The 13,487-nt window shown below is 39.3% G+C and overlaps 2 long non-coding RNA genes across 2 annotated transcripts; one reads left to right on the forward strand and one right to left on the reverse strand.

Moving 5' to 3' along the window:
* The first annotated feature begins 6,295 nt into the window (after window positions 1-6,295).
* On the forward strand, window positions 6,296-7,758 carry LOC135333947 (uncharacterized). Its single transcript, XR_010394143.1, has 3 exons — window positions 6,296-6,829; window positions 6,886-6,973; window positions 7,389-7,758. It is a non-coding gene; the product is annotated as an uncharacterized LOC135333947 (long non-coding RNA).
* A 255-nt stretch (window positions 7,759-8,013) lies between these two features.
* On the reverse strand, window positions 8,014-8,719 carry LOC135333568 (uncharacterized). The gene is made up of 2 exons (XR_010393980.1): window positions 8,295-8,719; window positions 8,014-8,175 (listed from the first exon to the last, which is right to left on the reverse strand). It is a non-coding gene; the product is annotated as an uncharacterized LOC135333568 (long non-coding RNA).
* Window positions 8,720-13,487: the final 4,768 nt, after the last annotated feature.

Below are 13,487 nucleotides of genomic sequence, written 5' to 3' on the forward strand. Positions count from 1 at the left end.
AAGGAAGTTAATGTGCATGCATGCATGTTCCTGTTATGTGATGTGCTGGCACCACATGCATACACTTCACATCATGTGCTGGCATCACATGCATACACTTCATCCACAGGTTGAAATTCAAGAAGTAACAGTACTGTTATTATGATGCCAAGCCAAATCACTCAAAATGCTTGTGCTGTCTCCAGGGTTCACCTTCGCCACTAAGAATCGGCCAATGAGGCAGTGAAGAAAAAATTTGTTTCAGTTAAAGGAAAAAATGTAAGTTAATGTGCATGTCACTGCATCATCTCAGCTCGCATGGTATCTATAAATAGCTATTAAATGCTGTAGATGTAGCACAGGAGCATGCCACAGATGTGTGTGTCCATGCATGGCAGACCTTGCAGCAATTGTATCCCTGGAACAAGCTCGAGGTGCACCAACAAGGTTATAGTCTCTATATATATATATATATATATTCATGTTGTTATAGTTATGGCAGCATCCAAACAATCTATTTACGAGGCCTCCCTACTGACAACAAAGAATTGAGACTCTCAGCTCCACTGCTCTGGTTCGACTAGCGTGACCATGTCGGCATGCTGCTGCAGATGCACAAAAGGATCTTGCCAAAGTTGTGTGTGTGCCCAGTTCCGTGACCATGTCGGCATCATGCTGCAGATGCACGAAAGGATCCTGTCAGAGTTGTGTGTGTGCCCAGGCCGTGTACAAAATGCTTCAGCACCAGCTGTACTAACCAGGTTAGTCTCTATGATATCAAACAAAATTTGGTTTTAATCAAAGGTGCATGTTCCTGTTATGTGATGTGCTGGCACCATGCATGCACTTTGTCCACACGTGGAAATTAAAAAAAAGAGTAGTGACTGTATGTACTTGTGTTGGTTAATTGTATTTCTGTGCGAGGACAAAACAATGGTACCTGCAGTTGTGAAGCCACAATGAGGATCCAGAGGTTTTGTACAGTATAATTATGCCTCGGTGATCTCCAAATTAATGATAAATAATTAAGCTAGTGTTTTAAATTTTAGGACAACAATGCTAAAAAGCAGTACAAGTACGGTGGCCAAAATAGCATCAAACGGAGGCCCTACATGAAGATGTCTATTATAAGAAAACCTCTCTGGTCTCTTGCGGCTATTCACAAAGTTATGCCAGTGGGTATACTATGTACTATGTGCTCATCATTCTCAGGCATGCACCGAGAAGAAGTGTTTTGGGAGGTCTACCTCATGGGTGCACAGAAAAATAAAGAGAGAAGAGTGTTTGTCTCTGGTCTCCCCCCACATACGTCGAGGGACTCTGTGGCGGAGGCCCTGAAGATGTCTAATAATAACAAAGTTATGCCAGTGGGTATAATTATGTGCTCATCATTCACAGGCATGAATGCACTAACTGGTGTTCTCTGTTCTCTGACCCCCCACTCCCTCACAGACAACTGGCACAGCTCCAGGAACACCTCCGACAGCACCTGCAGTCGTCACTGTTAATGTTGTCCTCTCTGGTATAGAAAGGAAGGAAGAGGGTTCCGGTTCGCCTTTGCAACTTTTTTTTTAGTAAAAAAGCGGCCGAAATGGCAATAAAGACCGCATGTTTTCATGAGGCTTGCCACAGATTTGATGCGTATTATGAATCGATTTTCCAAGCCAAAATGCTCTAGCGTTATAATTATAAATTAAAAAAGGTTGTAAAAATGATGTTATAATTGCAGTCCAACAAATATCGGCTTGTAGAAATCATATGCTCTAGACGGACTAAAGCGGACGTCATGAGAACGGTATATGCTTTGTGCTCTGCCTTGGTACATGTTCACTGCATGTGTATATAGAATTTCTCGTTAGGTCACAGGTGTGTGTGTGCCTTGGGAGGTGGAACCTGTAGCAATTGCCTCCCTGAAACGGGATCCATGTGCACCAACAAGGCTAGTCTCTATCCAAGCTCATCCCTCAGCACCGGCCATATCCATGCATGGCATCTAGATCTGCTAGTTGCTGCAGATGCAAAACTGGGTCCTGCAGCAGCGGGTGTGTGTGAAGTGATCATCCAGCCCAGGGGTTTGCCTTTGTTGCGTTTGTGAATAAAGCAGCAGCAGAGAAGGCTATTGAAGCGAAAAATATTATAATTAAAGGGAAAAGAGTAATAGTTGTGTGAATGTTTATAATGGCACCACATGCACACTTTGTCCACAGGTGGTAATCCAGAAGTAACAGTATACTATGATATACCAAGCCAAATCACTCTAAGTTATTGAATTATGTATATACATTACTGAAGTATCAACCACTATCTGCATGAACACGAACACGAACACAAGCATTTTATGTGGTCCCTCCATTTGGTAGGGAAAGCCATGAACATTTTCAAAAGACGATGGTATAGAAATATATATATATACTATTATAATTACTCTCGCAACCGAGAAGAAGTGTTTTTGGACGGCTTGCCCCTTGGATGCACCATTAACACTGTGAAGGTGGCCCTCCAATGCTGTGAAACAATCCATGTAAGTTATAATCCCATCGCCTGGGTTCGGGTTTGCTACCATAAAAACAGTCGCAGAAGCTGAGAAGGCTATAGAAGCCAAAAGTATTATAATAAAAGAAAAAAGAGAAATAGTTGTGTGAATGCATGTTATATGATGTGTTGGAACCATGCACATACTTTGTCCACATGCATTGACTCGACTGAGTGTTGATGTTACTGGTTCCTTTACTCACAAAAAAGTGCATTTGGGCTGCAGGGACAATCAAAGATGACATCAGTGCTTTGGCCCCACTAGCGTGAGTCATTATAAGCTAGGGTATAAATTTAAAAAATGATGTAAGTTTAATGTGCATGTTCCTGTTTTGTGCTGGCACACACTTTGTCACAGGTGAAACTCCAGAAAAGAGTAGTATGTTATATAGAAACAGAGCATAATATTATATTCATATATCCATGGGTTCGGGTTTGCAACCCTAAAAACAGCTGCAGAAGCTGAGAAGGCTATAGCGGCCAAAGCTGTTGTAATCAAAGAAAAAAGAGTAAGTTTTAATAGTTGGCACCACATTCGCCACATTCGCAAAAGTGTCAGCTGACAATGACGTATACAGGGGAAAAATAATTTAAAAAATGATGTAAATTAATGTGCATGTTCCTGGCACACACTTTGTCACAGGTGAAACTCCAGAAAAGAGTAGTATGTTATATAGAAACAGAGCATAATAATTATTATATGCATATATGTATATAGATTGTGCTCATCCCAGCCCAGGGGTAATTCGCCTTTGCCACCCTAAAAAGCAAAGCCACGGCTGAGAAGGCTATTGAAGCCAAAACTATTTTAATTAGTTTGGATTCGTTACTTTCAAACAAAAGCAGCAGCAGAGAAGGCTATTGAGGCTAAAAGCATTATAATTAAAGAAAAATAGTTAAGTTTTAATATAGTTGTGTGATGTGCTGGCATGTACGCACTTTGTTCACAGATTGAAATCAGAGTAACAACTTCACGTGTAGTATTATTATTAGTTAATTAATCATTATAAAAAGGGCCACATCTTCTCTAGTGCTCTCTCCGGCATGGCATCAGTAAACTGCTGCAGGTGCACGACTGGGAGCTGCAGCGGATGTGTGCCTAACAAATGAGTTGTGTATAACTGCCAACAACGACACAATCTGAAAACAGCACCGGCCTCTAGATCTATCCTCTATCAGCTAGCTTCTAGATGGTTTCCAATTAACAAAGTTTTGCAGATGCATAACTGGCACATGCCTCAACTGTGTATGTGCCCGGGGAGGTAGGCCATGCAACAATTTCCTTCCTGGAGCCCGTGGCAATTGCACCAATAAGGTTAGTCTATCCATAATGTGATAGTTATAGCTGCATTTAAAAATAATACAAATGTACATAGGAGGCCTCCCTATTAGTACCACAACAGGGATATCAGGAATGTTTTGCACCCACCAGTGCGAGTCAAAAATCTGGCAAAAAAGCAACAAATAAAAAAAATATGTTTACAATGACGGAAGTTATGATGTGCTGACCGTGCACACTTGTCCACAGGTACGTGGAAATTAAAGTATAAGAATCAATTATGTATTATCCAGACAGTCTCGATCCCAGAAGTGTCGTCGATATCCTCTAATCAAGAAACGACTAGTCGATGAAATAATCAAAGATGACGTGAGTTCGGGTTGATTCATTTATGCAATCCTCAGTAATCCTATTCAGGACTTCAAGCAGCAGCTACGGTTGAAAATGGGTGATAACTTCCCAAGCTGTTTACAACGTGCTGTTGTCGCACCTTCCTTGTCTATTGAAACAAGAACAAGGCATTTGGATAAAGAAAAATGTTACCTACGTTGCCCTGTGAGTTTGAGAATACAACCGATAATTAGGAGAGTGGGTTATTGCTTACAATAAAATAATAGCATAATTTATGATGTTTGGATGATGTAATAAAGAACTCTGAAAACCGCTGTATGGTTAGACGGAAGTATGGTGGGCGTCATGCAGTCAGACTTGCGTAACGATGACGCATATAGTACCTCCGTCATCCTGGGTCATGAGGTTAAAGGTTATCCTCCTGGGCGGCAGATTATTTATGCTCAAAGGTGATGGATACACTCTTAAAGAAAATGTAAATACATCATCATCAATCAAGAGAAATCAGTGGCTAACTGATTTCGCAAAATCTGGCCTGCTATTAACTTTATAATATCTGGTTGAGGATGTCTTTACAATATCTGGTTGATGATGTCTCCCTCAAACGATCAGCTATGGCCCTTGCTCGCATTTTCATTGTATATGATGCACAATGTGACATATCACACACATGCACAGAGTATGTCACTAGTGAGGTCTCAATAAGTTTCAATATTTTCTAGTTAATTAGCTATTAGCCAACACGGACGTTTAACAGAAATGTAAGAAATTGAAATCTGATTCCCTTAATATGACATCATTTTGTGGGGCGGATTATATGTCAATGTGGTTTCGATACACATAAATTGCATATGTAGCTTTTCAAAAAATAAATGCTCAATTTGAAATTTGACAAGAGAGTTTCAATGTCAATGATTATAAATTATCAAGTTATTACAATTATTGTAGAAGAATTTTTGTTTCATTGTACAGATAAACGACAACCACAACAAACATACAGCAACAACAATCAAGACCAACACCAAACCTTAACTTTGCATCTGGACCACCAATAAAACCAATAAATCACTTGAACTTTGTATTCTCGACAGTTATTATCCCTCAAAGGATACGCACATTACTATATAGTTCATCATTATCTCTGATAAATTAATTGACAACTAATCGCAAGTCTGTTCTTTATTGAAGCTCACTCTCTCTCTCTCTCTCTCTCTCAGTTCTCTGATTCGCAAGGTTTCAATTATTTGCAAGTTATTTCTCAGAGCCAGAGTGAACAGAAGAATGAATGGATGATGGAGTGCGTGTATAAGTTAGTGACAGTACAAATTGTCACTGACATTCCTTTTTTACTGTTCATCGTAATTATTCAGATATTCTATGATCCAAGTTCTCAACTGAGCGAAGTTCAACTCCATGTGGCAAAAACATTTGAACCGGAAAGGGTTTTATTAAACATAATTATTGTGACACACAACGAAGAAAATGTGGAACCCATAAGTCTGCTCTTGTTAACTATGGCACTTATATGTACACGTCTATTATCGTTACGTGCAGACATTGGATATGAGTAAACGAGCTGGAGAGTGCGACTATTAGCGACATTCGATGATACGTGTCTAAATTATATAATGCAAACATTCATTTACGTGGTATATTCGTTTTGTGCAGATCTTCACAAAAAGATGGTTGTTGCGGTGCTCGCTCAAAGCGCCGCCAACCAAACGCGAAACTGTACTGCCTCCAGTGTTACATGCAGGCGACAGGAAGTGTCAGCGTAAGTATAACATATAAATAAACATAAACTGTCACGTCTATAGCGCAGCACATCATAAGTTATGTAATCTCGACAAAAATCCATGAGTTTGAGTTCTCAACTGCGCTTCAGTGTTTGCCAATATCTATACACTAACACGTTACAATGTACAGATCCTGCCTTCTACTAGCCGTACATAATTAAGATGCATGTCTGAATCTAGTCTCATGACACACAGCAGAAAGGTTGCGAAGAATAGCAAGAATCAAAATCACTTTGTAACTTATGTTTACTGAACTAGTATCGTGTCATTTCTGTAAGTATACTTTAATTCAGAATACCGCAATTTGTGGGCTGGGGGCTTTAAAAATTCAATAATAATAACTCCAAAAACTAGTAAATGCAGTAAAAATGAGAACACAGCTTTATTATACAACGATAAGCACAAAATTGTTCCAGTTTCAAATGGTTGGCTCCAGCCATGACTTGTAGTCGGATACTTAGATTCTAACACGCTTTGAGGTATAAAATGGAGGACTGTAAACAAAATCGTGGCAGTGGGCAGTGACCTTAAAGAAGGGCTGAAAGCAGTGGGCAGCGGCCTTTAAGAAGGGCTGAAAGCAGTGGGCATGCATTTGGGTAATAAACGAGCTGAATATGCATGTCATAATTATATAATTACTCAACTTATCATGAGTTCAGGTCACTCATTCCTCTATCCCTCACAGACACTATCAAAACAATTATGCAAGGTGTATTTGGGCGGCCTCCCTGCTGCGGTGAGCAAAGGAGACATCAGGGAGGCCCTCCATTGTTTTGGAGCCACCAGCGTGATTCATTATTAAGGGTGGTGGTTCGACCAATTAACTTGACTGTGCTATACTTTTCTGTTGTACAGTGTGTGGAAATACCAGGACGACAAGGAGTGACAAGGGGTTAGTACTATGCATCCACTCATATAAAATTGCAATGCATTGCTTGTTGTCTCCAGGATATGCCTTCGTCACATTTGGTTTGCAAACGTCAGCTGAAAAGGCAATAAAAGCCAAACAAATTGTTATTAACGGGAAAAAATTAATGTAAGTTTTTACTGTTTTCATGAATGTTGTGTTGATGTGCTGGCACCATGCATGCACTTTGTCAACAGGTTGAAATCAAGAAAGTAGCATAGAATCAATGTGTATATAATTATTAGTCTGTGTAGTCTGTATATTATTCTGTGTATGAATTAACCCTTTCCCCGTTTTAATTAAAACAACAAAATACAGAATTAATGCACATTATTTTATCTTTAAAAATCCATATCTCATGAACCATACTGGCCAGACCGCTTTTTATTACATGTGTTAATTGTCGGAGGGGAGGGTGAACTGCAGGATGTAGTGACACCATATAAATTACAATTACAGTGTCTAGTAAGAGTTGAGCTAAAGATTAACTATTGTTTCAATAGTTGTATGTTGACAATTATTGTTGATTTTTTTTATTGTACAGACATACGACCACCACCACAGCAACCATAGAACAACGATCAGCAACACAGAGAAGAACATTAATTAATTAAACCTGGACCCAACACTCCAAATCACTTGTATACATTGTGTTATTTTATATGCCTCGATGCGCATGCGCAAGACCATGTATTTTATATTTTACAGTAAAAGTTACGTTACTTGTTTGTGTGGTGAATTGTGCAAAATGAGTCAAAATTAAATTACCGTAACGCATACTAATAAAATGTATACTCGCGAAAATCACCATTTCCCATTCAGTTAAACGAATCTCACGAAAATTTACCCACTATAACTATACGGTAGTAAGACTTTTGCTCAGAAGTAGAGATACACACACCTGTTCACATTTCTTAAGCTCAGATGGCACCAATGCAAAACTGTGAAAATACTTTCAATTAACCCTTTCCCGACTTTAATTAAAAAAACAAAATACAGAATAAATACATATTTTTCTTTAAAAATAAATATCTCATGAACAATGCATTGAAATCACTTGCAACTATTTCCTACAGGTAGCCCAGATCCTGGGGGTACCATGACATCATCATCGTTACCTAGCAACTGACCACCCCCCACTAATTAACGATTTTTTACACATTTTACAATTATGAACATAAAGAATATTGTATGAAGGCATGAAGTAACTAAAAACACTAAGTAAGTGTTCTCAATGTTCTCACGGTGACATGGTTCAATCAGGATCAGCAGAAACTTCTCTGCGAGGTCGTATCGGCAGACGCTCTTTTCCCGGGAAATGTTTTCTTCACCTATACACACAGGTTTACAAGTTCAATGGTGGCTCATGATGTCCACTTGTGTACTAACTAGACTAAGCATACCATACTGAAGCTATCCAGACTACATATGATACTCCATAGTTACTTACAAGGTCCAGGACTTTGGTTCATGCTCAGGAGCTTCTTCCTCTGGCTCTTCAGGCTCTATGTTTATAGCTTGACCTCTGAAAAGTAGCTTCCTCTCTTGGTATGATCCCAGTCACTGTCCTCTTACTCAACAAGGCCATAAGCATCGTTATTCTCACTGTCTAGCTGCCCTAGAACCTCGCTGAGGTTGTACTACAAAGATCTTGTAGCCATTATCAAACGGTCACTTTTCTTTTGACAGTACTGCACAAAGCGTACCTCAAGGCAAGATATTAAAGATACCATGTGAAAGAGCAGCCCAATGTGCATGTGCTGGTACCTACAGTGTGTGCATAGCTCCAACACAGTGCCCACAACGATTTTTTGAAAATTATCACTACCGCTGCCGTCATATGACGGCTAAAGCCGGGAAAGGGTTAAGTACAACCAGAAGTCTCGAGGTCAGCTGCGCGTTTACTTCCTCAAGAGAAGGCCACACACGAATTGAAGCTAGTACAAGAGCACTGACTTACACTTGTACCTCTGCTTCAGAGCAAAATGAGGCAAAAATAAAATTGCTTCTCCTCCAAACACTTCAAGCTTTTTAAACTAGTCCGCCAATTCTTAATTTCATAAGCTAAATGAAAACATTCTCCCTTAGGTATTACAATAGAGATATAATAATACAGTCCTACACTTTGCCCACTTTATGTGAGCGATAGACAAGCAGATGCACCTTTGTAGTACACAAATTAGATTACTGTGCTAATTAGGTTACTTAATGTGCCAGTGAAGCATTAAATGCATATGATCAAGAAAAGCTGCAGTAAAGATCGATGTCAAGGTAAGGCATAATATTACAGACAATTTCAAGTTGGTTGTCCAGTTGAAGTGCAGTGTTGAATTGCACTGTAGTTAATTAGCCCAATTAGGCTGACATTTGAGGTGGAGGATTATATGGAGGCATTACTTCAATCAAGAAGTGGCAGAACATGTCTGCATGTGTGAAAATAGTTAAACGCATAACTATGCTGTATAATTATACTGGGAACGTTTCTCCAACAAATCAAATTGCTTTGGGCATAATCCTAGCTTGGCCTAGGCTCTCCTTTTTCTGTTCTTTAGTTCTAAATACGTGACGAATTGGAGGAACAAAGAAAGAAAGAAGGAAGAGACAAAGAAAAAGGAGATTCCTTTTTCTTTGTCTCTTCCTTCTTTCTTTCTTTGCAATTGCCGCGCCAATTTTTGTAACTTATTTATCAATAAAAACAACGTTGTCATGTATATATACTATGCATATCGTATAGCGGGTGATGTGGGGTAAAATATTTGTTATTATCGTGGGGAAGCTGCATGGCCTACATGAAATTTCCGCCACGAAAACGTAGGTGTGCTTACTGTAACGCATACTAACAAAATGTATACTCGCGAAAATCACCATTCCCATCCAGTTAAACGAATCTCACGAAAATTTACCCACTATAATTATACGGTAGTAAGACTTTTGCTCAGAAGCAGAGACACACACACCTGTTCACATTTCTTAAGCTCAGATGGCACCAATGCAAAACTGTGAAAATACTTTCAATGTAAGTACAACCAGAAGTCTCGAGGTGAGCTGCGCGTTTACCTCCTCAAGAGAAGGCCACACACGGATTGAAGCTAGTACAAGAGCACTGACTTACACTTGTACCTCTGCTTCAGAGCAAAATGAGCAAAAATAAAATTGCTTCTCCTCCAAACACTTCAAGCTTTTTAAACTAGTCCGCCAATTCTTAGCTAAATGAAAACATTCTCCCTTAGGTATTACAATACAGATATAATAATACAGTCCTACACTTTGCCCACTTTATGTGTTACCTCATTGAAATCAATTAGCATATTTATAAATTAGGTATGGGCAAAGTGTAGTACCGTATATCTTCTAATTTATCGGACAGAAAAAAATAATTATTTTGGAAATTGTCCGGGTATAATTGGAACAGATTTTTATAGAGCATGCGAAGTGTCCGGAATAATTAGAACAAGCAAGCAGCTGCATGCGAGCTAGCTAGGTTTAATAGAACAAGGTACGACTGAATAGTTGCACTAACTTCTAAAACTAGCTACTCAAAGCTATCTAACTGCAGCACTCCAAGTCTTACTTGCCGTCTATGAATGGTAACTCAACTTTTCAAGGTATTGTCCGGATATTTAGAACAAATGTAATATTAAAGTACTGGAGTGTCCGTTGTATTAGAACAACAAAAATTGCCCAAAAGAGTGTCCGGGGTAATTAGAAGTGTCCGATAAATTAGAAGATATACGGTATCTGTTTTAATTTGTTTCACCTTATAATTATCACGGCGCTCGGACAATAGAAGATACCAGACTTGAGTTTCATTCTGATTTCTGTCACAGATCTTGATCCTTTGATATCGTAGAAACGGGACTTGCACGCATGCAGCAGTAATTCAGTCTGCAGGTGTGTTATGCAATGCATGTGTAGTCAGTGGGAATCGAAGTGATAAGAACACATGCATGTTCAATGCTGTTAACAAGGCCATTGTGCAACAGAGAATTTCCTAACAGCAAAACCACAATAGATAATGTTTTCCTAAGCCTAAACTTGAACCAAGCAAGAGTACTCTTGTGTATAAATAAAACAGCCCCTATAAAGGCCACCTCTGTACAATGGCCAAAACATGTATACATTTCCCACTGTGCACAAAACCCACAAGTGTGTGACTGAGGCAAAACAGTTGGTAAACCACAGACATAAGACACTACCTACTTCTTGCTTACTCAGATAACAAGATTGAATTGCAAGCCTCTGTACTTAATTCTTAAGCTCAGATGGCACCAATGCAAAACTGTGAAAATACTTTCAATACAAGAGTCTCGAGGTCAGCTGCGCGTTTACCCCCTCGAGAGAAGGCCGTACAAGAGCACTGACTTATACTTGTACCTCTGCTTCAGAGCAAAATGAGCAAAATTAAAATTGCTTCTCCTCCAAACACTTCAATTTTAAACTAGTCCGCCAATTCTTAATTTCATAAGCTAAATGAAAACATTCTCCCTTAGGTATTCCAATAGAGATATAATAATACAGTCCTACACTTTGCCCACTTTATGTGTTACCTCATTGAAATCAATTTAGCATAATTATAAATTAGGTATGGGCAAAGTGTAGTATTTGTTGTGATTTCTGTCACAGATCTTGATTCTTTGTAGAAACGGGACTTGCACGCATGCAGCAGTAATTCAGTCTGCAGATGTGTAGTCAGTGGGAATCAAAGTGATAAAAACACATGCATGTTCAATGCTGTTAACAGGCCATTGTGCAATAGAGAATTTCCTAACAGCAACCCACAAGTGTGTGACTGAGGCAAAACAGTTGGTAAACCACAGACATAAGACACTACCTACTTCTCACAACTCCAAGGCATGGGGTCAGCTTACTCAGATAACAAGATTGCATCCACCAGTTGCAAGCCTCTGTACTAGCTATAATTATCCTTGAGATTGTAAGCAATTCCTATACTAGGTTTGTGAGCTACTACTACTAGTCACACAGACTGAATGTCTGGAGCTATATAAGAGAGAAACTGTCTTCGTCGGGGCAAAGTACTTAGATAGTTCTATATACATGTCCAGACCTACTTTGAGTGTAACCATGCAGTAATATATTCCCCATGCACTCAGCAATACTATGCTCACCTGATGGGATGTTGTGGGGGGGGGGGCTGCATGGGGTAACTGGATTAGGACTCTCATGCAGGGGGGGGGTCTTGTACACCCTTGCAGCTGGAAGGCTTGGGAGAAAAAAAAGGATAGTCATTTATACTCAATAATTATTATGTTCCTCACTTGTCTAATTGTGTGTTTGCTTCCAACATGCTGCACTGTTCAGCCCATCACTCAATCACTGTGCTCGATCTCGCTGCATGGCATGTTCATAAAACTACTCTGAAAAGCACTCGACGTGTGCTAGAAGGTCATAAGAAGTTTTAAAACCAAGTTGTCACTTAGAGTTGAAATGTGACGACATCTGCAGAACAACAATTAACGTTGTTAGCATGCATGGTTGCTGAATACAATAGTCTATACAATTTAATCATATTGGATATAAATGTTTCCTCACTAGTGTAGTGTCTCCATGATTATGCAGCCAGTCAGTGACATCAATCTCGCTCGCTGGTTTGTGTTGTCACTAAGAGTTGAGACATCTGCAAAACAGCAAAACAGGCAATAATTGTTAGCTGGTTGCAGAATACAGACTGCAGAATTATTAATGCACAGAATAATATTATTGTGACAATGACCTAACAGCAAAACTCATGCTTGCGCTTACTAGTTACATATACACAACTATAGGATTTTATTATACACAGCAATCCACTTACCATGCATCAGTTGCTTGGGTGGTTGGAAAGACACCATTTTCCTCTGGTGAGTTTCTTCATCCCCACAAGGAGGTTGCGCAATCAGATCATAAATAGTGAGCCCCACCCCCCTTCTTGTTTTTGCACATGTGGACTGTTTCCCATGTTTAATATAGCTATGGCAGCTAGCTGTGGGCCTCAAGGATCCCACTTTTGTATATACAAGCCAACTCCTAGAAGGAGGAGTAGGTATAATGTTTGCATTCCCAAGTTTATGTTCATTTTATATTCTGGTTCTCAATAACATTGCTGCTGAATTATTAGCAAGAGAGAGTGCATGTGATACACAACTGTTACAAGACTAATAGTTATGGTTTCAAATGTTCAAGACTATGGACTTCAGAGAACTGATCTCTCGTTCCCTCGTGACATCCCAGCAGCTGGCTATCTTGTTAACTGCGACTTCTCTTTAGTTCACCTGAGAGAGAGAGAGAGAGAGAGAGAGAGAGGTTACCATGCAAAGGAGGTTACCATGCAAACAATGTAGGAGGAGGGTCTAATGTGTATAATAATCAATTTTCAGTTAATAAAGGTATTGACTAAATATTGACCAGGTGCATGTTTCCTTTACCATTCAATCAATGGGTATCCCAACTCTTTGAAATCGGATGTTCGTAGTAGAACCTAAAATTTAGCTATAAAATTCTGAATAGTACATGCACCCATTTATACTGAATGATTATTATACTGAATAATTATATAGCCCAAGTTATGGACAATTTGGGCCTGAAATAAATCACTGATCTAAAAACACCATTATTGGACGTTCCAAACAAATATACTGTGTTTGGT

The sequence above is a fragment of the Halichondria panicea genome, chromosome 1, assembly GCF_963675165.1.
Source record: "Halichondria panicea chromosome 1, odHalPani1.1, whole genome shotgun sequence".
NCBI lineage: Eukaryota > Metazoa > Porifera > Demospongiae > Suberitida > Halichondriidae > Halichondria > Halichondria panicea.